Genomic DNA, 24,741 nt, shown 5'->3' with positions numbered 1-24,741 from the left:
TGTTGAGAAACGCAGTGTCCCTGCTTTCTCCCATGTATATATGTTATTAAACTCGGTATTATTTTCTCCTGCTAAGCTGTCTTGTTAATTATTTGGCCAGCCAGAAGGACCTTAAGGAAAAGGGCAGAGGGAGATTCTCTCTCTTCCCCCAACAGTAACAAACTTAAATTGGCTTAGATTGTCCTCAGAACTTTGGCTTCAATATCTGTTTTCATCTTGGTTTACACATCTTGACCACAGCCTGTGGTAGACAATTGTCCTTTATATAACAAACTAAGGGTGAGGTGGTCTCAATAGACTCTGAGAGGGTCTATATAGCGGGCAGGGACACAGTCTTTCTGACTGTTGAATTCCCAGAACATGACTAGGACCTTTGCTGAGTTGTCCAACGTTGGACGGATTACATCACTTCTAGGAGATTTTCGACAACCCTCCAATAAAACAGCTCCCACAAAAAATGAGGATTTACTAAACCATGTTGTTCAGAGGAATCACTTGACTCAGAACTGGTAGAGTCAGCTCTGAGGGAGAAGAAAAACAGGAGATCTTTCCCTGAGCTATACTCAATATAAAAGCAGCCAGAGACTACTTTGAAACTCGGCTCCACAAAGAATGTGTGGCTCCCAGAGCCTGATAGAGATGCCAGGATCTCTCAAACCAATAAAACCCTACCAGTCACCAGCAGCCAGGCATCCACTGTTCCATCTGAGCTGAGGCCACTGCAACAACTGAGAGAGACAATCTGAATGGTGAAGAATAAAGCCCAGGTTCAACGAAGTTCAGTTTCCCCCTTAGAGCCTCGAGAGGAAATACAGGCTGCAGAGGCCGCCAGCTGGTTATCCCCAGTTTACCCTGAGGAAATTCTGCCGGCCGATACTCATTGAGCAGAGGGTGGATGCAGAATTATCTGCAAGGTGCTCTCCGGAAACGGATTTTGTGCATGGAAAATCAAGTTCTTGCCCTCAAGCACCTGCCACCACCCACAGAAACACCCCAGTGCTGTTCTGCAGAGAGAGCTGTTAGGCAGTTCACAGAGAGAATGCAGGAGCTGCAGTGACTGTAGGCTGAGGTGGGCGGGCACCCGGTATGCTCAGCTGCTACAAGCAACTGGACAAACGTGGTGAGTGGACACACTCATCACAACCCATGTGGACAAGCCTGTTTGTTTTCATATGCGTAAATCTGTGGCAATGCCAGCATGTTTAAAGAAAGCTGATAAGTATGTCGATACTTCTGACTTAGAAAAGACCAAAAAAGTAATTCACTTTTATTTAAAAGACCACCAAAATGCAACACTGATTATGACTTGAATAAGGTAGTTGAACAGTGGTTCAGAGGTGGACTTTTAGGGGAATCAATCTTCATTTAACGTGTGTTGCTGGTATATTTGAAAGCTGCATAAGAGCTCTCTGAAGTTGGCCAACAGGCACTAGTCATTGGAATACAGACCTTAGGTTATAAGTTAAGAAAACATTTGCCTTTGGAGCAACAAAGATCAAGGGAATTTTACAGGCTGTTAGTGGAAGCCTGTCAGAGACCATTTGACCATTTGCCTGCCCAGCATATGGTGACCTTTTGTCATTTTTAGAAGGGCTAGGTCAGGGACCTTAGGAGCCCACCACCCAGATTAATTCTTCCCAGGAGCTTGACACCATCAGAATATATCTGACCTCAAGGCCAAAGTTGACATCACCAGATCTCCAGAAGCGCTTCATAAAGAGCATACCCTGTAGGCTTTCAAGACAGGAAATGCTGTTGCCTACACCCCTTATGTGGCACCTCTAGTCTTTTCATTGACCAGAGGCTCTCAAAGTGCTATTTGGACTCTGGTTGCATCTCTCTTCAGCTTGCCTTGTGGATAAGTGCCCTCCTGTACACACATCTGTTATTGCCCTGGAAAGTGACACCATGACTCTGTTTATGAGTCTGTCTTCCCAGTGAGAATTCCAGTTCTTTATGGGAATGTGTGTTTAATCTTGACTGAGATGAAGCATTCTCAACACCAGACTTAGCACATATACAAATGAGATATTTATGGAAGGAAAGAATAAAAAGAGGGAGGGAAAGAAAGAGAGGAGGAAAAATTACAGAATTATAAGTAATAACAATTGTCACCATTGATTGAATTCTTACTATACAGTAGGAATGATCTTACTTGCTTTATAAATATTTTCTCATGGAAGTCTCAGAGAAACTCTAAGGTATTAGTGTCTCTTTTTTGCAGTAGAGAAAACTGAGCTCAAAAGAGTTCAACTTTCCTCAACTCACAGGAATGAAAAGTGGTAAAATCCACATCTGAAGTCAGTTTTCACTAACTCCAAATCCTGTGTTCTTATCTACCAAGCCCAGAAAACACCAGAGCCCAGAGAATTTGCGAATCTTACCTGATCCCATAACTAGTTAGTGGGAGAGTAGCAAAAGGCTCCTGGTTCTAGCAGTGAGAAGCTCTTTGAAGGCAAGTGACAAAAACCATACCGAGCTCAGTGAAACCAAAATTTTGCTCTGTAAGTCTTTCACAGATCACAAGAAAAAGACTGTGTTCTGGGTGTCAGGAACCATTGGAAACTACAGACTGGATCCAGGGCTGAGCAAGTCACTGGGAGCGTTCATCTCACTTCTTGGTTCCTCCACACATCTGCTTCATTCCTCCCTGCAGATGAGTGTTCTCTGCTTCTCGGTTAAATGGTGGAAAAACAGCTGTCTCGCAGTCTCTGAACACAATGACTGAGACACACCCACACAAAGAGCCTTAGCTCTGCCCCAATCCAGATTTCTGTGGAAGAGCATTTGATGGACCTAGACAAGTCTGGATGTCCACCCTCGTCCAAACGCTACAGGCAGAGGGCTGAAGCCATGAACTACTAAGAAGGCTGACAGGGATTCACCCTGGTCTTTGATCCTGTGGATTGAAGGGTGGGTTAATTCCTAGATTAGTGAGAAGAACTGCAAGGTGGAGAGACACTCTAAAATGATCTACTATACTTGTTCATACTTCTGACCACTCCACATTGCTTTTCAACCCTGTAGTAAAGGATAATTAAACTATATTTATGTTTTTTTACTCTATGGACAAATTTTATCTTAAGGAGTTTTGCTTATAACGAAGAAAAATTGGTTAATATTTTATTATTCTATTTAAAAATTTTGAAAATGTATTGTTTGCAAAGGTTTTCAAAATCTTGAAATTCAAAATTCAAATTCAAAATCCTTGAAAAAGAGCAAGCTACTGGTACAGGCAACACCTATTATACCTTGTCGAAAATATACAAACAAAAGCAAAATGTTAAATTCAAAAAACTTAGATGCCATTGAAATTTCTGAATTATTTCTCTGGAAGTTTCAGAAAGGACCAGAGTATCAAGCATTAAATACATGCCAGTCTTGCCCAAATGAATAACTTAGTTCATTTGACAACTAGGCTTTTCCAGCTAATGAATAGATTTGTCTCATCTGCAAGAATGAAATTTATATAGTGAATATTATAGGTTCTTTCATACATATAATTACAGTTTTCATATATTATTTTATGTGTGTGTATTTTCATTTGAAAATAAAATGAATACCCACTCATAGGTATTTTCCCAAGACAAATGAAAACATGTTCACACAAAGACTTATACATGAATATTCATAGCAGCTTTTTCCATAATAGCCAAAAATGGAAATAACCTAAATGTCTTTCCACTGGTGAATGAATAATTATGATAGATCAGACAATGGAATACCACTCAGCATTAAAAAGGAGCAAGCTGCTGGAACAGGCAACAAAACAAAAGAATCTCAAATGCCTTACGCTAAGTGAAGAAAGCCAGGCTCAAAAGGCTAACATATTGTGTGATTTCATTATAAGATATCATCCTAGAAAAGGCAAAACTATAGGAACAGAAATCAGATCAGTGCTGGGGGTTAGGGGAGGGGACTGACTACAAAGGGACGTGAAGGAACTTTCTGGAAATGTTCTATATTATAATTATGGTGGTGAGTATATGACTGCTTATATTTGTCAAAATTCGTCAAACTGTGCACCTGACAACGGCATATTCTACCGTATCTAAATTATAACTCAACAAACCTGACTTTAAAAAATAAAATAAAAGGAATATATACTCATGCAAGATAATGAATACAGCACACAAATGTGCTACTCTTGAAACTCACAAAAATAGGTTTTGCTTATATAATATATATTTAAAAATTGAACTATGTCCTGTAGTCTGCTAATTATTCATTCCTTTAATTAAAAATAATGCCTTTTGATGGATTGGACAGTGAAGTTGTGTTGATCAACCCATTCATAATCTAAGTAATGGAGGAAAACATTGCAGGTTTGTCTTTTTTTATGAAAATCCAACATGCATACACTCCCCAGGTACACATACACAAGCCCAGCGAGCATCTCAGGAAATTCCAGAAAGCCCTGGTTTCATCTGACATTTAGATATCTAATTTATCATAACACATTCTGAAAACTAAGGGCATTGCCATTTAATCGATATGAGGTTACCGGGACCTTGTAAAATGGAAAGATCAATTCAATCATTGACTAGGTCTTTCTGGTTTTTCCCTTATAGAACATTTTTTCATTTACAACTTTCAAAGGAACAGGATTCTAAGGTGCTCCACATGATGAGTTCAAAACTTGACCCTAATATGTCAAAAGAACAAAGTGAAGGCAAAGAATAAAGTGAAGGAATCCAAAGATGAAGAAAAGGAATTCCTAGGGACAACTCCAACGTAGGAGATGAGAATCTTATTCCATGAGTAGATAAGGTTCTTACGTTCACGGGTGCTAGGAGTTCAGAGAAGATCTTCTTGGGTTCCTCAGATCCTGGGGTCCAGCAGCGGTCATTACGAAACAGAGCTGCCTGGGTAATGTACTGTGAGGAAGCACACATCCTCAGTTGCATGACTGCCAGGACCAATGCTTCCCAACAGAAATGCATGGCATATATGTATACGTGATTTATTTCCCTTGCTAGGTCAGGTAATGTAGGCCTCCTTATAAGCAGAACTGTGCTTTTCTGTAGCCTCGGGATCACCTCAAAGGCTGGTTTTTCTAGGAAGTGCTTGAGTTATCAGAATGAAGCACTGAAGGAAGTCCTCTGGCATAAGAGGAAAGAGAAGCTGGCATTGGGTCCTAAATGCTTTGTTGGGGCTAAAGTCTTCCTCACTGTCAAGGGCCCATCCGGTGAGGGGACACACAAACAAGAAGTGAACATCAGGTCTCCTGGCCCTGGCTCCTTGGGACTCACCTCTGTGCCAGTCTTCCCAAGAGACACAGGCTGGCAACTAAGCGTAGAAACAGGAGGAAAGAACTGGACGCTTGAAGCACACATGTTATGATTGTGTTTGTTTTCCCTCCAAAATCGACTTTTATGGTGTTAGTACATAGAACTTTTTAAAAGATTCTTTTATTGGCAAAGGATATAGAATTTCTGAAATAATGTGCAGGAGTGCAGGTGGTTTGAAATTGGACCTGATAGCAGAACACCATACTAATGCCAGGCAGTTCTCTCTCCTTTCTCCTGGGAAATGTGTTTTTCCACAAGTTATCCTTGCTTCTCTTTGGTCCATTCGATTCCATTTTCTCTTCTCAAACAACTGGTATTATCTATTTGCTCATGGGTTTTCTTCCCACTTAACTTTAGCATGACCTTTACTAAATTCACTCTCCTCTGTAGTCAGTGTCATGCAGTGATTAAGAGAAGAGGCTCTGGAATCACACGGACCTCAGCTTGAATGACGACCCCATCAGTTATTACATAATCAAGTAACTTACCTTCCCTGGGTCTGCAAATTAAGAATGGTGCCAAGGTCATAGAGCTGTTACTGCGATTTAAAAGATAGTCCATGTAATATGCTTAGACAGTGTCAGGCACATGGTAGGGACTCAGTAAATATTAGCTTTTTATATTCTCACTGCATCCCTTCAGCTTCTGCCTCCAGTTCTGATTAATAAATTCTTTCTGACTCTTTGTGTTCAAATTCCTGAGAAAGAAAATCAGGTTGGCATAATTCTTTTATCAAACCACACGGCTACAGGGCTGTCCACAGATTGATTAGTCATCAGTCAGACGCCCTCTCCCGAGCACCTCACTATGGCCTGGACATGAGTTTAGGTTACAAAACCTACCTATCAAGGCAGCAGAGGCTATGGGGGAAGCAGTTTTCCGAAGGAGAGGCAAGGCTGGTTGGTACTGACAAGCACCCTAGAAAGAAAGTGTTTATAAATACAGGCTTTCACAATATTGAACCAATGTCCCTTTATATCAGAAATGACAGTGGTAAACGCTTGTTATTGGTTTTCTTGAGTTTGGCTGGTAGTGTACATCTGTGTTTTACTTAAGTCTACTTACTTTGAGAATTTCTGTTGTAGTTTGATTAAGATCATCAATACAATGATAATAATTCAAAGGCAATTCTAGAAATACAAAATAAATGTTTCCATGAAACTGTCTTCATAGCAATCAGCCTCTGTCATGGCAGTGGGCAGAGTGAACCTGAACTCTATTTGCCATTGCCTGTGGGGTGAGCATCTTCCTGAAGGTAAATTAGCTTCACATAGCAGGCAGGCATGCCAAAAAACAACCACATAAACCTCCTAGAAAGGGGCATGGGAGCTCAAATCCAAATGAAACCATCTGTGCAGAGAGCTCTGTGAAGCTGATGAGTACGTTATTTACAGGCCAATTCCGTGAGGTTTGCTGGCTGAGTAATTAGGACAATAGCTACTCTGGCCTCTCGCCCCACTCTGACTCAGCTTACACAATGTATCTACTCAGTCAAACAGACCAGTTCTCTACCACTCTTCTGACCAAGCACAACGCTGTCTATTTTAGGGCACAAATTTATTGCCAAATTCTTATCTACTTTGGTACAATGATTTATTTCTTCTCAGTTCGTTTCATTTTAAAACTATCAAGAGATAACTTTTGTAACTCAATTGTGCAAGACACAAGGGTCTGGTTCCATTCATTCACCCATTAATTTCACAAATATTTTCCAAGGGCCTACTTATGCTAGACCTTGTTTCAAGTACTTCAGATACATCAATGAACAAAACAAAAAAAATCCTATCCTAATAGAGCTTACCTTATATGAAGACAGAAAATAAACAAGGTCAGTAAAATATACTGTATGATGGAGAGTGATAACAGCTGGATTAAAAAAAAGCAGTGAAAAAGGAAATACTTTTGTTACTTTTAAGGTAGAAGGGTAGATAGAACATTAGCAAGACTGGAAAACATTCCTTGGATGTCTCACTTCTATATCCTCAAGTTCCAAAAGGAAATTGAGAAAATCTCTCACATAGACAAACCCATCTGTGGGCAACAACTCCCTATTAGCCTATAGCTTTAGGTAGAAAAGAAGTCGGGGGCTTCAAACAAACCAAATCCACGAGAGAGGGAGTAAATTCTACTGAAGATCAAAGGAGGTATTGGGTAAGGCCATAAAGCAAATAAAAGCAAGAAACAGATCTAGAAACCTGGTAATCAGAAGAGGAGGAAACATCAGGCACGTACTAAAGATAAGGCCAGACATGAGAGCAGGCAAAGCTGGAAACAGTCTTCTATTATGAGCTTGGAGATAGGTAGGGATAATCGAGAACCAGATCCCCAGACAGGATCACAGTAACAGGGGACAGAACCCAGGCAAAGAGCTTGAGAAGCAGATTTGGAACAACTCAGCCAAATTATTTATTTTTATTTTATTATTATTATTTTTTTTTTGAGGGAGATCAGCCCTGAGCTAACACCCATGCCAATTCTCTTTTTGCTGAGGAAGACCGGCTCTGAGCTAACATCCATTGCCAATCCTCCTCCTTTTTTTCCCCAAAGCCCCAGTAGATAGTTGTATGTCATAGTTGCACATCCTTCTAGTTGCTGTATGTGGGACGCCGCCTCAGCATGGCCAGAGAAGCGGTGCATCGGTGCGCGCCCGGGATCCCAACCCGGGCCGCCAGTAGCGGAGCACGCGCACTTAACCGCTAAGCCACAGGGTCAGCCCCTACAACTCAGCCAAATTAACTTCAGCTCTAAATCAACATTCATCCTTAACCAGGAGCTTTGAAAAACATCTTCTTAGGGCAGAAGTCAACTCATCCTGTCTGGGCCTGCACGTAAAAAGAAGAAAGGGTGGCTACGATAGTCATTTCAGGGGTACTATTTAAAGTACTTCACAACCAGTATTACAGTGTAGTGTTCAGGCAGAGTGGAGACAGGTCCTAATGCTGAAGAGGGTCCTGGAAGGCAGTTCCAGGCATTCCCCCTTAGTTGCTGAATGGATCATAAGGTAGTTACTGGGGATGCCTAGGCAACGACAAAAAGAAGGCTGATAATCAACTGGTACTCAAACACCTCAATATATTGATATAGTTTGCCCATCTCTCAGGTACTGGATCTTAAATCCAAGATCCTAGAGGGGCTGCTTTGATGACAAAAAGTAGCTTTGCCCATTAATAACGTTTTGATCCAGGTGAGGAGTACAGCATTGTCATTAGAATACAGAGGACCAGCCAAGCCACTTGCATGCTGTGTCTATGGCATGTTTCTTATTCTCTCCAAGCCATGGCTCTCCAGCAGTGAAATGGGGATAACGGCATCTACCTCACAAGGGTGTTGTGAAGAGCAAATGAAATGGGAAAATGCTCAGCGTAGTGACTAGCACATAGAAATTGCACAGTAATCACTGGAACACGATGCTACGCTGGAAGAGACCTAGAAAAGATCTCGTCTAATTCCCTTATTGTACATGTGAGAAACTTTAGGTCCAGGGATGTTGTCATTCCTCATGGTTACCCAATAGTTTAGTCACAAGTTCAGAAGAGGAACGCAGTTTTTCTATCTCCCAGTTAAACGTGCTTCATTCTACATTACACTACATAGTCGTCTCTCTGTACCTGACGGGGATTAGTTCCAGGACCCCCCACAGATACCAAAATCTGCAGATGGGCAAGTCTCTTATATAAAATGGTGTAGTATTCGCACATAACCTATGCACATCCTCCCACGTACTTTAAATCATCTCTAGATTACTTATAATACCTAATACAAGGTAAATGCTATGAAAGTAGTTGTTATACTGTATTGTTTAGGGAATAATGACAAGAAAAATGTCTGTACATGTTCAGTACAGATGCAACGACCGTAGGCCTTGTGATCTGCGGTTGGTTTGAATCCAAGGATGTGGAACCCGCAAATACGGAGGGCTGACTGCATCTCTTATCCTTTCACAAATAATTTACTGTAACTTTGCTCCTGTGGTGCATTAATAAGATATGAGTTTATGTTAATAACTTTTTGCTGCAGAACACATAGTAGGGAAGAGGGAAATGTAAACATAAGGATAAAACCTATAGAGATATGCTTAATGAAGAGACTTGGAGTGTGGGGTGGGGGATTCCAGTGAAAATAGCACACATTTATATATAGGCTATGAACTCATTCTTTCAAGAATGATTAGCCAGCATGATGCTATTTTCTATTTATTGTCCTCACAAATATTTCCCAGTTATTCTCTAACTCTACTCTCCAGAATGTTAGAGAGTGGAATATACCCTGACAGAACACAGACAGTCTTGCCTTGGGAACTGTTGTCCCCCGTGAATCTGCATTTCTCTGACTGGCAGCATCAAGGTGATGTTTACGAGCAGCAATGTTAAGTCAATAGCCACAGCACGAAGAGTACTTGCGTTAGATTAGCAGTACTGCTGACTGCTGGGGACAGCAAACCCACATTAGAGAAAACTGCCAAATATGTCACCCACTCCCTGCTTTTCATTTATTTATCCCACATCAGTAACGGGTTTGCGTGTGGAGAAAGCAAAGGAAACAAGCATCGGGCCTGGATCTTAGCCGCCCTCCCTTTCCCTGCCTCCTCCCCAGTGCGTAGATCTATAAATGAGCAGCTCCACCAGTGGAAGTTGAGGTGTGGTTCTGTGGTTCACTGGTGTCTGTGTTTGTGTGTGCGTGTGTGTGATTTTTCCATCTACACAAACCCTTAATAGTTACTAAGGCAGCATAACATGTTCTACCTTCCAAGAGGCAGAAGAACCAGTCACAATCTGTCAGAAAACAACTGTTTGCCAAGGAACACTTCCAGAAGCACTAACCTTTGTTTAATATGTTATTGATTTTCTAAACTGTTAAGTATGGTTTATAATGGCAATAACCTACATGATACCACTCATTACATCAGTTAATACCTAGTTTATTAGAACATTAACTTTTGCCACAGGCAATTAACTGACAAACTGATTGTGTGTGTGCGCGCGCGCGCACGCACATGAGAGAGAGAAAGAGAGAACGAGAGAGAGAGAGAGAGAGAGAGAGAGAGAGATTGAGAGAGAGACTTATAATGAGTATTTACAAGGGAACATTAGTTAAATATTTTTAAATGGCTTGTGGGAACTCTTCAGTACATCTCAGACTCTCCTTGTCCTTCTCTTTTCTTCCTAGAAGAAACAAGCCAGTACTATGCAAGTATGAAACCATTGCTGACATTAGTGAGCTCATCAACAATTAGCTATAATTGGAAATCATGTGTATAATTAATTAAATGTCACTATCAATGGAAAGATGTGTGTGTATCTGTGTGTGTGTGTCTTTGTGTGCATACAGGTGGAGAACTTGGGAACAGGATAAGAGTTCTAAACCATGTAAAAACATTAAGTGTTGCCACCTCATTGGTACAAGGTAAAATTCATATTTATTCCTTTGCAGGGAGGTAGCATGAGATATGGAAAGTTCTTTATATTTTATTGTATTCTCAACTTAGTATATCTCTATGAAATAATATTATCTAGCCTATCTATACTCATACAACAATTTTTTTCCTAAGGTTCTTTATGAAAAATGTTTAAGATTCTCAGAAAACTAGAAAAATATATATATGAAAACATATATGTGCCTGAAGAAGATGCCTTGATATCTTTGTTTTTTAAAAAAGGTTTAAAAATTAGTATTTGGAGGAACAAGACTTCCAGAATGGTGGAGTGAGGAGACCGGCAAATCCTCTACCTAACACACAATGATACAACTGGACAAAATTGTCAAAACAGTCATTTCAGTATTTTTTGGAAATTGTTGTATTCTCAAATACAACAATTTGAGACGCATTTTTTATGCTCAAATAACTGCTGAAATTCGAGCTTCAGCTACAAACAGTGTCAGTCTATGACATTTTCACCTGTACCTGCTCCCTTTCTTCCCCTGCCCTCTGCTAAGCTCATTCTGGATGGTAGTTCTACTAAGATGGGCAAACCATAAAAATCGGTAGCTGCACAGCCAGTGGAGGCTGACCTGATCTGCTAACCTGCATGCAGGGACTTTGTCAGAAACAATAGCTATCTTGGTGGCAAACAATCAGGGAAGGCCAACATCACAGCTGACTTGTGATACTGGATGGAGCAATTTACCATACAATCCAGCAATTTCACTCCTAAGTATCTACCTAAAAGAGATGAACACATATGTCCACACATAGACTTGTACACAAATTTCCATAGCAGCATTATATATAATAGTCAAAACCTAAAAATAACCCAAACATCCATCACTTGATGAATGGATAAACAAAATGTAGTATATACATAAAATGGAATATTATTCAGAAATAAAAAAGAAAGAATTATTGCTATATGCTACAATATAGATGACCATTAAAAAAGCTAAGTGAAAGAAGCCAATACAAAAGACCACACATTGTATGATTCCACTTATACGGTGTCGGGGGAAGAGGGAGAATCTCCCTCTGCCCTTTCCCTTAAGGTTCTTCTGGCTGGCCAAATAATTAACAAGACAAGTTAACAGGAGAAAATAATACCAAGTTTAATAACATGTATACATGGGAGAAAGCAGGGACACTGCGTTTCTCAACACAATAGCAGAAATTCCCGTCTTAAATACTATGTTCAGCCAATGACAAAGGAGGATGTTGGGGGTGGGGGGAGTCAGTTACAGGAGATTACCACTAAAGCACAGTAAACAAGAGTAAGGTTATTATGCAGATTTAAGGCCTCACCTTCCACATTGATAAGCCTCTAGAAATGAGGCCATCCCCCCCTCTTCCCAAAACAGAGAGGGAGATACCTTTACAAATGGAGATTTCCCTTATAAATGTAAATGATTGTCTGGCAACTCCTCGCAGGGCCATCCAGAGAATGTGGCCAGAGAGACAGAACTTCCTATAAGATGGGCTTGTTGGTGCCTTTTCTATTGTAACTCTATCCTACATTATCTTTACAGCCATCATGATAGATCTGTTCCAGGAAGGAGCCACCATGTCAAATTCCTTAGGCAGTTAGTGGGGGAGGTCAAATGTCCCTCAGAGAAAACAATCAAGGTAAAGAGAGATATTTTAGGATGGCCAAATCTTGATCTCCCACAACGGAATGTCCAGAAAAGGCAAATCTATAGAGGCAGAAAACAGATTAGTAATTGCCAAGGACTGGGGGTAGGACCGTGGAGTGAATTTAAGTGGGCAAGTGGGATCATTTTAGATTGTGGTTACGGTTGCACAGCTCTGTAATTTACTAAAAAACATTTAATTGTACACTTAAAATGGATGAATTGTATGTATATACGTGTACCTCAATAAAGCTGTTAAAATTGGTATATGATAGAGTGTGAAAATATGAGTAAGAATACTAGTACTAACACAGAATAATCGTTAGCTCTATTACAATAGCACAACTTCTCTTAAAGTATGAAGCATCCTGAAATAGCATTGTAAGATTCTAAGTGAGTTTTATAAAGCAAGTCTCTTATTGCTTCCTAATATACTAAAATAGAAAATTCAAAGAGCCCCATTATTTTCCTTGGTATATCTTAAGAAATTTTCCCATTCAAAAATGATCTCATAAATCATGATAATAATAATTTCAGATAGTTATAGGAGAATCTGTTCTGAAATTATAACATGCATTATAATAAACTATATATAAGAAAAACGCAGGAATTTCTCCATATTCTAGCTACTGAAAGAGAGAAAAATAATTGCTAATAATTTACTCTGGCCTTACCTTGGTGTTAGGGAATGCACTGAACAAAAGAGTGAACACCATTTCAGATAGTATCTACCAAGGTCTTCTGAGATTACTGTAATTGTCAATTTTAAACTAATTGAGGAACCTGAGACCATTGTCCTTATGTTCCTTTATAGAGTTTCTTTGCTCGAGATTGAACAGAAGCTCAGTTTTATATTTTGTCAGGACAACAGCAGCTCAATAAAATAATCATTTTGTAGTGAAAAGATTTTTCCTAAAAAGTAGAAGATAAAATTATGGTCAATATAGTTTCCTGCTCTTTAAATTTAAAATGTTGGAAGGGCCATTTCCACCTATGAAAGTTATATTCCATACATGTGCATACACATATATGCATATAGATACATATATAACATATATGCATATATTCAAGTAAATAATATTACCTCACGTTGATGGGGATGTGGGAAATTTGATAATGCCATATGTTGCTGGTGATATTGTCAAATGGAAAACAATTTGTCAGTGCGTATCTTGAAACATAAAAATCTTCATACCTGTGACTAGTAATTGTCTTTCAGAGAGTCTGTCACTTGCACACTGCTTCAATAGGTGCAGCCTCTTTCAATATGGCCAGGGTATGTGTGGATATGAGAAAGAACAATCTGACTCGAAGAATCTTAAATATTTGCTAATTTCAGAGTGCCTGCCTGGATCATGATAAAAGAATTGACAACGACTAATGTAGGTTAAATCTCTTTTCCCCTCTGACATATTTTCCACAAAGCCCTCTCAATTCAGCTTCATTGGTGTGTCAATCCATATCCCATGTAAATTAATGGAGATGTTAACAAAAGATCTGGGCAGAATGAGTCTGGAATTGTGACACTCAAGGCTAAAGTAGAAACCATTGTCACTTCAGATCCCATTTGGTAAGATTTTATTCTTTTTAAGGCTTTTGGCACCTTGTGACCTAGAGTACCTGCCAATGAGCATGGGCAGAGTCGTCATTTGGGTCCCCAAGCTTCTGATAGTTTTGTGTCAAGTGTATCATTTATGTAATAGGATGATAAGTGCAATTCTTCCTGTAGGCTCAGAAAGAGGCCACAAAGGCTGAGAAGAGAACAATAGTTGCCTGGTAACCACATGATCTTAGCCAAGGGGCTGGCTCATTTATGCAGGATTTGCAAAGCGGGTAGCTCAATGCTGGGTCTTCCAGCATTAACAGATCATTCATCTCCAGCTCAGATGAGAGGGTGAGATTAAAAAGTCAAGAGAGTTAATTTCATTTTTGTTGGCTTGGTTTTGTTTTGTTTTATTTTATAATTCTTACTAAAGTATCATATCCGAAAGAGAAGTGCACGTATTGTAAGTGTGCAGCTCAATAAAATCTTATGAACTAAATTTACCCATGATACCAGATCAGGTAACAGAACATTACTAGTACCACAGATTCCTCCTTTAGGTTTCTTCCAGCCAATCACCCCACTATTCTTGACCTCTGACATTACATAGATCAACCTGGCCTATATTAAGGATTTTATATAAATGGTGTCATACAGTTTATATTCTCGTGCTTGGCTTCATCTGCTCAATATTGAGTTTTTGATAGATTAGTGTGAGCAGTTGGAGAATGATCATCCTCAATGCTGTATAGTATTCCATTGTGTGAATATACTACCATTTTTCCACTGTATTATCGATGGGCAATTAGGCAGTTTTCAATTTGGGGCTATTATGAATAAGATTTCTACGAACATACTTTTGTTGAACATACATGTGCATGTCTGTTAGACATATGCCTAAAAAGTATAATTGCTAGCTCATAGAGAATACATATGTTCAGCTGTAGTAAATAATGCCAAAGCATTTTCCAGTTATTATATCAATTTATACTTCCACCAGTAATATATGAGAGTTCCAGTTGCTCCACATCCTCACGACCACTTATTATTTTCTTTTTCATTTTAGCCACTCTGGTGAGTGTGTAGGGGTGTGTAGAGGCAAGAGGATTTCTTTCAAGAGAGATTTAATTGTGCTGTGCTTCGCTTCCCCTCAACTCAAGTGATAGGAGCTTTGAGATCTATAAGAAAATCTTCAGATGTGTTTCTAAGAGTTTGAGGAACAAGAGGGCAAGCGCCTGACTTCTGCCTATGAATTCTAAAGGCAAGATCTATGGCTGGTACTGCCCCTTGCTGCTGGCAGAACGGAGAGGGCTGCCCTGGGAGCCAGCTCCCCTTCCAACAAAGGTGGGGCAGAGGTGCAGGTTTCCTGGGGACCAAATATGACCTTGAAAAAGGAATTCAGTCTGGGTTTTCTCAAAATTTACTCTGACCCAGAGGACTGATTGGTGATACATAGGGACCCAGATACTAAACAACTGAAAGCCCAGAGGCCAATGGTGAAGTTGTATACAGCCAGCCAGACAAAAGGCATTCCTCTTACCAAGGAGATGAAGTGGGAGGTCTCCAATAGGAAGATTGCTGAGAACCCCATCAATGCACCCCAGGGTATTACCAGGATGCCCCAACACCAGATTCCAAGTGAGCCAGCCATTTAAACTCGTGCCCTTTTCACCATTGCCCTGGGGTCAGCTATATAGCAATTAGCAAACAACCAAGAGAAGAAGGTAGTCCCTGTCCTTTTCCTGCTGTAGGCTTCCAGCACTCAAGAAGGTCTATGCTTAGGGAAGAGAAAAGCTTAACTCTGAACAAGTTTGACATTTAAAATAACACTAGACTGGAGTTAAGTCATTATGAGATGAAATTGAACTTGTCGATGCTTTTAAAGAGATTAAATTTTTTTTTAATTTTTTAAGAGGGACTGGAAAAACTAGGGGGCATGTCAAGGATTTCATCCAGGGTCAGAGAGAGAACTGATCCACAGTAACAATTAAAAGGAGGAGGATGAGAAAGAATAAGGAAGAATTTCATACAACATAGGTGATTTGACTTAGTGTTTAAAAAAACAAAAAACTCCGATAACCTCAATGTTAATCTCCCCTATGACATTCAGTCTTTCACAGATACAGTTTACAAGCAAATAATAAGCAGCAAGATGTTTGAAGTTTATGTGAAAATTGCTGCAGTGCATGTAAAAACAAATCATCTTCAACTACTACCTCATCATGTGCTTCAGAAAAGGCAAAATCATTCAACAGAAGGTGTCTGATTGACATCTCTGAGTGACAGCAGCCTCTACTTATCAATGGACAGCGATAACTGCATGCCTGTGCCTTAATCTACTAGTGCTCTGAAGACTGGTCCATTGAACTGTTCTGATAGCTCTAGGGACAGAAATAACTCTAGAAACAGTCCTGCTCCAGTTGTAACAGCAGCATGTGTGACCAACACACAGGCTACTGAAATTTCTGTACCACAAGTAAATTCCAGTGAAAGTTCAGGGGGTACATCAAATGTAAGCATTCCTCACACTGCCACACAACCAACCCTTTCTCCACCACCAAAGCCTACATTCTCTAGAGTCCATTCTTCAACATGTCTGGTAAACCAACCACCCAGACCTTCAGGGAATGTAGCAACAAAATTACCTAATCCTATAGCAGGAGTCAAGAGGACACCCTCACCTCGTAAAGAAGAGCATCCCAAGAAAACCAAAATAGAAGAGAATAAAACAAGCAAAGATGCTAATGGTCTTATTTTGAGTGGGCATTAGAAAATGTCACTGACTAATTACCCCAAGAAACTCAAGGGAGATTTTGGAAGCATTTAACTGTTTCTCCAAATTGCTTTTTTTTTTGGTTAGATTAAGAGATGCAATCACCAACCACTCTGAACCAGACAGAGCCCCACCGCAAGAGCAGCGCCCCCGCAGATGAACGGAGAGATGCCAACTGAGCCTGCGCAAGAGAATACTCACCTCTCCCTTTTTAATATTCATTCCCCATCTGAAATAAAAGGACCCTGCTTTCCCATGCTCGGGACAGCCATGACTTTGGAGATGATTCTGCATGGCCTCCTATTTGCTGCAAATAAGCTCTACTTTGTATGACAGCTACTTCTGGTGGAGAGTCTGATTTTAACTTGACATGAAGTGAACCCACTTTGGTTCTGTAACAAAAACAGAAATAAAGGAACAAATTTATATAGAGAAAAATACAACTCAACTAGAAACTAAATGGCTTCTCTGTTGGTCTCTCACAAAACATCTAGTACAGACCTTTCCAATATCCCTGGTCTCCCTGTAAATCCTATTCCTGTTATCAAGAATTCAATAAAACTGAGATTTCACTGGTCAAAACAACTTCAGGGGTCCATAAACAATAGCATGCAACTCAACCTGTTTTTCCAAATGCTAAAAAAGGAAAATAGAGTGTACAAGATTAGACACGACTAAAAAATAATTTAGGTTTATTTGGTGACCTCGCTCACTGAGCTAGTTAGCATTTGTCACGAAGTCCTAATTAGTAAGTACAGAGCCAGGAGCACTATTATTAGTTTGTTAACAATAGTATGAAGGATGTCAGATATTGATAAACTTAGTTACTCTTTCTTAATCTGGACAATTAACAGATTCTTCCAAATAACATGTTTTATGAGTCCTCCATTGTGCTCCATTCTATGTGAATTTTTCATGTTAAATTGCAATTATTCAAACTTTTCCTCTCTCCTTCTAAATTAACTTTCCAAAGCTGGAGTATAGTCTTTATGTCCTTAGGAGATGCATTAATTGAGGCTTTCTTTTCACCATTACCTAATGCTGTCTAGTATAAACTATTTTTTCTTCCCACATTTTGTTCTCTGTAGTCACTTTCCCTTCTCTCCCACTACCTAAGAAAATATGGTTACACTAACAGATGAAATGCACAGGGTCTGGTGTTTTGTGCAACTATGGATTTAGATTGAAATTGCCAGGGACAGATTTAGTCTTGTCATTTTGTTTACACAATGGGGAAAAATCCAGCTTATTAAACATTTCACGGAATTGCACCCAAGCTTTGCCAAGCAGGAAAGGTGGACATTTTCTGTGTAGTGACTTTTTTTGTTTGTTTGTTTTTTGGTTTTTTTGTTTGTTTTTTTTTTTTGTGAGGAGATCAGCCCTGTGCTAACATCCGCCAATCCTCCTCTTTTTTTTGCTGAGGAAGATGGCCCTGGGCTAACATCTGTGCCCATCTTCCTCCACTTTATATGGGACGCCGCCACAGCATGGCTTGCCAAGCAGTGCGCCGGTGCGCGCCCGGGATCCGAACCAGCGAACCCCGGGCCGCCGCAGCGGAGCGCGCGCACTTAACCGCTTGCGCCACCAGGCCGGCCCCAAATGTGTAGTGACTTTTTAATTCCAGTTTTCATAACCTAGAGATCAGATTGTTGCTTTCACATGATGTATGTGGTATCTCATGACTGGAGTTTGCTTTGTCTTATAATATCTATACTCCTTTTATTTTTCAAGAGCTATACTGTCAACAGATGATATATTTCCTCATTGAAAATACATTTAAAAAAACCCCACAATCTTGCCAAAAACAAAAACAAACAGCAGCAATAACCAACATCAAGCTTAAGGGGAGAAAATCAGGAAGGAAATAAGCTAAAAATTTAGCATCAAAGGAATTGCAATTATGAATGTATTTAACTGTGCTCAATATTTCCAGTTTTCTGTGACACACGTATATAACATTTATAATGTTAAGAATATAAAAATAATAGCTCAGAGCTGTTAATTTATGACAAACATTGGAGAGCTAAGAATATTGATTTTACTTTAAATGGTTACAGTAGTCCCCCCTTATCCGCAGTTTTGCTTTCTGTGGTTTCAGTTACCCATGGTCATCCGCGGTCTGAAAATATTACATGGAAAATTCCAGAAATAAACAATTCATAAGTTTTAAATTGCATGCCGTTCTGAGTAGCGTGATGAAAACTTGCGCTGTCCTGCTCTGCTCGCCTGGGAGGTGGGTGAATCTTTCCTTTGTCCAGCAGATCCATGCTGTGTATGCTACCCGCTGTTAGTCACTTAGATAGTCACTTTCAGGCATCCATTGGGGGTCTTGGAACATACCCCCCGTGGATAAGGAGGGACTGCTGCAGATATATTTAATGATAGCTTTCATTGTCTATATGTTTGGAAGTTACTTTGGGAAATAATGTATAACATTTCCACTAGATATATTTTGATATATATATAATTTATGTATGTATAGATATGTGTATGTCTATTTATATATGTGTGTGTGTGTGTATATGTGTGTGTGTGTGTGTGTAGCTCAAAAGCATTTCATTGTCTATCTTATTGTATATAGTATTTTTTAAGCAACAGTTGCAAAATGTTATAACAGATATAGAACCCTGCCTTCCTGGAGCCTGGAAAACTCTAAAGCAATAAAGATCCACAATGACTTTTTATACATGATTTCACGTGGTTTTAATGGGATTGTGGAATATTTTATGGCAGAGATGCCACAGTGTTAGCTGAATCATCAAATAATTCCTAGACAATATTATTAACATCAATGTCTGGAGCTTGTTGTAACCCTGGGTCAGTTTTATGATGCCTTAAGCTTAACGACCCTAAACTATTTGTTAGGGACATGCTCTAGGGCCTTTGAAAGAAATCTAGATAATATTGGTCTCAACCCCTTGTAGATAGCCCAACATCCCATCAAAGATTTTTGCAAATTCCTGGTAGAGGTGTCAGAGTAGAGGGAAGAACTCTAGCTCTGATTATCTGCCTTCAATTAATTCTCATGCTCTACTCTGTGTTTCAGGATTGTTCCTTTCACCCCATCCTAAGGGAAAACCTAATATGAGACACATACCCTACTCCTTGAGGCCCCAAGCCAAAAGCAAACAGGATATTATTTTAAACAGAATTCTATTGAATAACATATGAGCATGATATACCAAAGTAAATTTAAATGGCACATTAGATATGCTTATCCTTCAAATCCGTTGGTCATCTAGGTACAGGAGATTTCTCCCCAATTCCACCACCCCAAATAACACTGTCATCTTGACATTTCTTGACTCCCTCTACTTCTCAATTGAACCATATTCCCTCAATGACACTATTTTCTTACTCTATTATAGAAAACAATTCAGTGCTTATTAATATCTATTTCTATAACCACCACTTATAACCACCAGAACAAGAAAAATATCAAAACAAAAGCCATATGGACAGGAGATTCTAGGAAGGGGAGAAATTTATATTTATTTTTTACAGATACATCATTGAATTTGTCCAGTCCATTTAAAGAAGAGTTTAGACAGCATTAATTCATCCATTTCGAGAAATGTTGGCACTGTGCTAGGCTCTAAGGATACTGTGTTGAGTGAAATAGATAAAGCCCTTGCACTGACATATTTATTTGTCTGGAGATAAACAAATGATCACATAAGTAGGTACAGTTAAGAGCCGTGATGAGTGCTGTATAAAGTGTAAGTTTGTTTTATTAAAGTGTACAGGGAAGCTAATTTCAATTGAAAACTCAAGGAAGGCCTCTCTGAGAAGTAATCGTGTACGGCATGTCCTCAAGGATGAGAAGAAGCCAGGCATGGAAAGGGCAAGGAGGAAGATGTACCAAACCCATGACGTAAGAACTTGGTGTGTTTGAGGGAATGAAAGGAGGTCAGAGGTGAGTAGCACAGGGAGGTGCTAGCAGGGCAATGGAGTGCCAAGAGTGTGTTGAGGAAGGCTGAGGTCAATTCCCAAAGCAGTCAAGATATTATTTTAGGTATAATGAGAAATCCTTAAAAAGTCTTGGGGAGGAGATGGCATGATCCAGTTGACATTTTAAGATGATGACTCTGTAGTTCATGAAGAATAGATCCAAGAACGATAATGGATGGCATTTATTTGCATAAATCCAGAAGAGGTTATGAACTTGGGGACATATTACACATATTAGATATAAGATAACAGACCTTTTTTGGAAAGAGTTAGGTGGCAGGAAATATATCCAATTTGTCTAAAGAGACAAGAAGTGCCCCTTAGGAGCATTAGAATTCTAGAATAAAATTCCTAGTAGACACTACATACATGAACTTTCTCATGTAGGTAAAGGTCTCAGTTACTTGAAATGCCTTCTCCCAACTGATCATCAAATGGAACACTTGGTTCTAATATTCTCATATATCAAAGCCATGTAAAGTCATTCAGATGCAATTTCATGGGGCAAAGCCAAAAATTGCAGGTCTAATTTCTATCGCCTTTGTGCTCACACATCTCCATACAGCTGAATGTGTGACTGCTGCAGTGAAGAACAGGGCCGCCTAAATCTGAAACTATGTAACTCGAAACACTTATCATTAATATGTGTCCTAGTCATTCTATTAATTATATAAATCTTTTTTACAAGAGTTGCTGCGATGGCTGAGAGACAATATACATGGGACTATCAGCATGTAATATGCTGTCGGTGCCAACCACTCGGTGAATATGAGTAACTATATCATAGTTTTAATAGGTGATTTTTAATCTAATTTATACATTTTAAGAAATAACTGAATTGGTTGCACATATATTATAATAAAGAGCGAATGATAGAGGGCCACTATTTGCTAAAATTAATTTTACACATTACAACAAAAATACACCACGTTAACCTCACGCTAATAATCAGAAATTTTTCTACAGCCTTGCTTCCCTTTTGGTACAGTTTTGCATTTTCCTAACAGCTGGGTGTGTGTAAGTTTAAATTTGGCGTAGGTCGGTAATTCCCTCAGTCTATTTCCTTCCTTGCAAAACTGTTGTGGAGCCTTTTAAACTTGAATTATCACGGTAATTCAGAGCAAGTTATGCTGCAACCAGTCTCAGCTCTTAATAGCTTATTCACACGACACATGAAGTAGGCTTTATTTTGTATTTTAGGAAATTGACTGGTACATTATGCCTTTCTTTTCTGGAGGTTGAAAATGTTAGCTGGAAATGCCCCCAAGCATAAGGGAGATGAAGATAAAGCACAATTAGTCAGACCCGCTACAGTTTTTCAGAACACTCATTACCTAATTTTCAGAAAAAAATCTTCAGCTTTGGTTTCTATAAAATAAAAATTCTGGCTTTGATTATTACCCATTCCTTTTTTTTTTTAATTTATGTCTGTGTTTGTGCTTTTTTTTTTTTTTTTTTTTTGCTGGGAAATAGTCACCCTGAGCTAACATCTGTTGCCAATCTTTCTCTCGATTTTTTTTTCCCCAAAGCCCTGGTACATAGTTGTATATTCTAGTTGTAAGTCCTTCTAGTTCTTCCATGTGAGCTGCCGCCACAGCATGGCAACTGACAGACGAGTGGTGTGGTTCCCTGCCTAGGAACCAGGCCCAGTCCACCAAAGTGGAGTGTGCTGAACTTTAACCACTAGGCCATCAGAGCTGGCCTGATTATTACCCATTCTTAACTATACTCTTAGTCCATTCAGACATTCATTTAGTGGAACTTTCCCTGTAAATCAATAAAACAGGTCACAATTTCAAAAATGCTTCATGTTTTTTTCAGACTGTGCCACTAAGGGATTCCTATACTCCTAAACCAGTTCTTGGTTTTCTGTAATATATAAAATTTTGTTTTTACTCTCTGCTAACACATTGATGGAAATTATAAATAAAAGGGGTTTAGATAGCCCAAGGAATCTTCCTCCCTAATATCCTGAATAACAGAAAACAAAGAATTGGCCTCTCTGAATTCGATTCACGTTCAACACGTAGCTAGAGGGGAGAGGGATGGGGGGTAGTTAACTAAAGAGTATTCATAGCTGCTCCCTTGTCCACCTCTGCCTGCTTGTTCTGGGGCCTTTGGTTGGGCAGAACTGGAGAAATAGCAAGATAAAGGATGATAGAGGATGGATAGTTTTGATCTGTAGTGGAAAGAGCAGAAAGCAGTGAAGACAGAGAATGGATTGGACCATATCTGGGGGAGAGACAGGATATGGGCTGGAAAGACTAGGTTTGGGAGCGTGGGAGCATTTCAGTAGAGGGAGGGGAAAGTCTTTGATTCTGCTGCCATGCACGTGATATTGTGACAGAGAGAAAAGGAGAGAGGGTTTAAAGTTATGTTGTTTGTTAAAAAGTATAAATATACATAGCCATTTCTTTAGAGACTAAAGTTTAAAAAGTTAAATGGCTCTCCAATTGGTTTTGGATAGTCAATTGTTTTTTCATCTAATGCAGCACTGTTTAGGCCACTTGGTACTTCAGCATTATATGGGTTAAAACCATATGGGAGTTAAATGCTTAAATGAAGATTCTCTACCTCTTTTGCCTCCAGGTGAGAGCAAGAAAGCACACCTCCAACTTAGTCTTCTATGTTATTATATCTATCTATCTATATAGATATCTAATTAAATAAATAGGTAGGAAGATAAATAAATAGATAGACAGATAGATAGATAGATAGATATAGATGAAGGTAATAAAATAGTTATCATTTACTGAGAACCTACTACGAGTTGGGCTTTTTGTATACAATATCTCTAATCCTGACAAAGTAGTTACTATTGCGCCCATTTTACAGATGAGAGAACTGAGGTTCAAGAATGTTAATTGGCTTGTTCAAAGCCACGCAGCTATCAAGTGGGCCTGCTGGGGATTTTAACCAAATATGCATGGTCCCAAAATGTATTAACTTTTCCACTCTATCATGCTGCTTCTCCATGCGTTCTTCTTTCTGAGCAGAGAAAGTAAAGCAAGCTTTACAAGGAAAGGATTATTGCACTTCCCCTTTCACCTTTTTTCTGCCAACATAAATATTTCCTCCCTAAACTTACTTTAAATTGAAACTGGAAAACTAATATTTATAACATCATAGTAAACAATTTAAAGGAACAAACAGACAATTATCTGGTTCAGCTGAATTTTGTTTAACTTATTTCTTCAGATAGACACTGCTTTTAGTGTGGGTGACACAACATACATATAGAAATTATGAATCATTGGTTTGTGATACTGATACGTAATAGGCATTCTCCCTCTCTTCACACAGAACACAGGCAAATGTGTGCTCTCAAAGACCCAAAGATTCATACGGAAATGAGAAAAGACAAAAGCCGGTACTGAAGGCCCAATTCTCCAAATAAAAGATGAATATCACAGCAACATGAGGGAGCAGGGCTTCATTGATCTTTTGTCTACCTGGGATATTGTCAGCAATATTCAGGTTCAACCCTCTTTTTCTTATCAGAATGTTTGTCTGGCAGTATTCTTACAGATTATCTATTTCCGCTGAATAACTTGCAGCAGGGCTGCTAATCAAGAGAGAAAAGAAGCTGCCTTTGGTGATGAAAATTGCTTTCCAGTGACTGATTGTGCTAATCAATCTTCTACAAGGGAAATCAGGAGTAAAAGATAGCCAATAATTGCAAACACTGCTGTATACATGAAGAAAAATAACTGATGCACAAAGCACAGAAAAGCAACTCTTGAGAAAATGTTGCAGGGTTGGCTATTTAAAAAAATATATATGTTGGAAAGCAGTTTTTCCCAGTTTAACACCTAAGCCTTATTTTTAATATGTAGGTAAGGACTCTGCCTACTCTACTCTGGCATTAGGGTATTTGACGACATTTCATAATTTGAGAGTAATCTGGGATTTCTCATTTGGAATCTGAAAGCTCATTGAAAGTTATAAAAATTATCAAGATTGTTGATGCAGAGATTACATTTAGCCTCTGATCATGACTTTTTGTGTATGATAATCACAACTGAATTAAGGGCAGAAAATCTTTATTTCTAATCGTTCCCACATGTCAGTGCAGCTCAAGAAATGATCCATAGTATTTCAGTCTCTTCGTTTAGAGTTTGCTTGTA

At 39.2% G+C, this 24,741-nt stretch overlaps 1 pseudogene; it reads left to right on the top strand.

Annotated features, from left to right (window-relative positions):
• Positions 1-15,891: 15,891 nt before the first annotated feature.
• Positions 15,892-17,341, top strand: LOC131401063 (poly(A) polymerase alpha-like; annotated as a pseudogene).
• Positions 17,342-24,741: the final 7,400 nt, after the last annotated feature.

This window comes from Diceros bicornis, chromosome X (genome assembly GCF_020826845.1).
Source record: "Diceros bicornis minor isolate mBicDic1 chromosome X, mDicBic1.mat.cur, whole genome shotgun sequence".
Classification (NCBI taxonomy): domain Eukaryota; kingdom Metazoa; phylum Chordata; class Mammalia; order Perissodactyla; family Rhinocerotidae; genus Diceros; species Diceros bicornis.
This window is presented reverse-complemented; position numbering and strand designations above follow the sequence as displayed.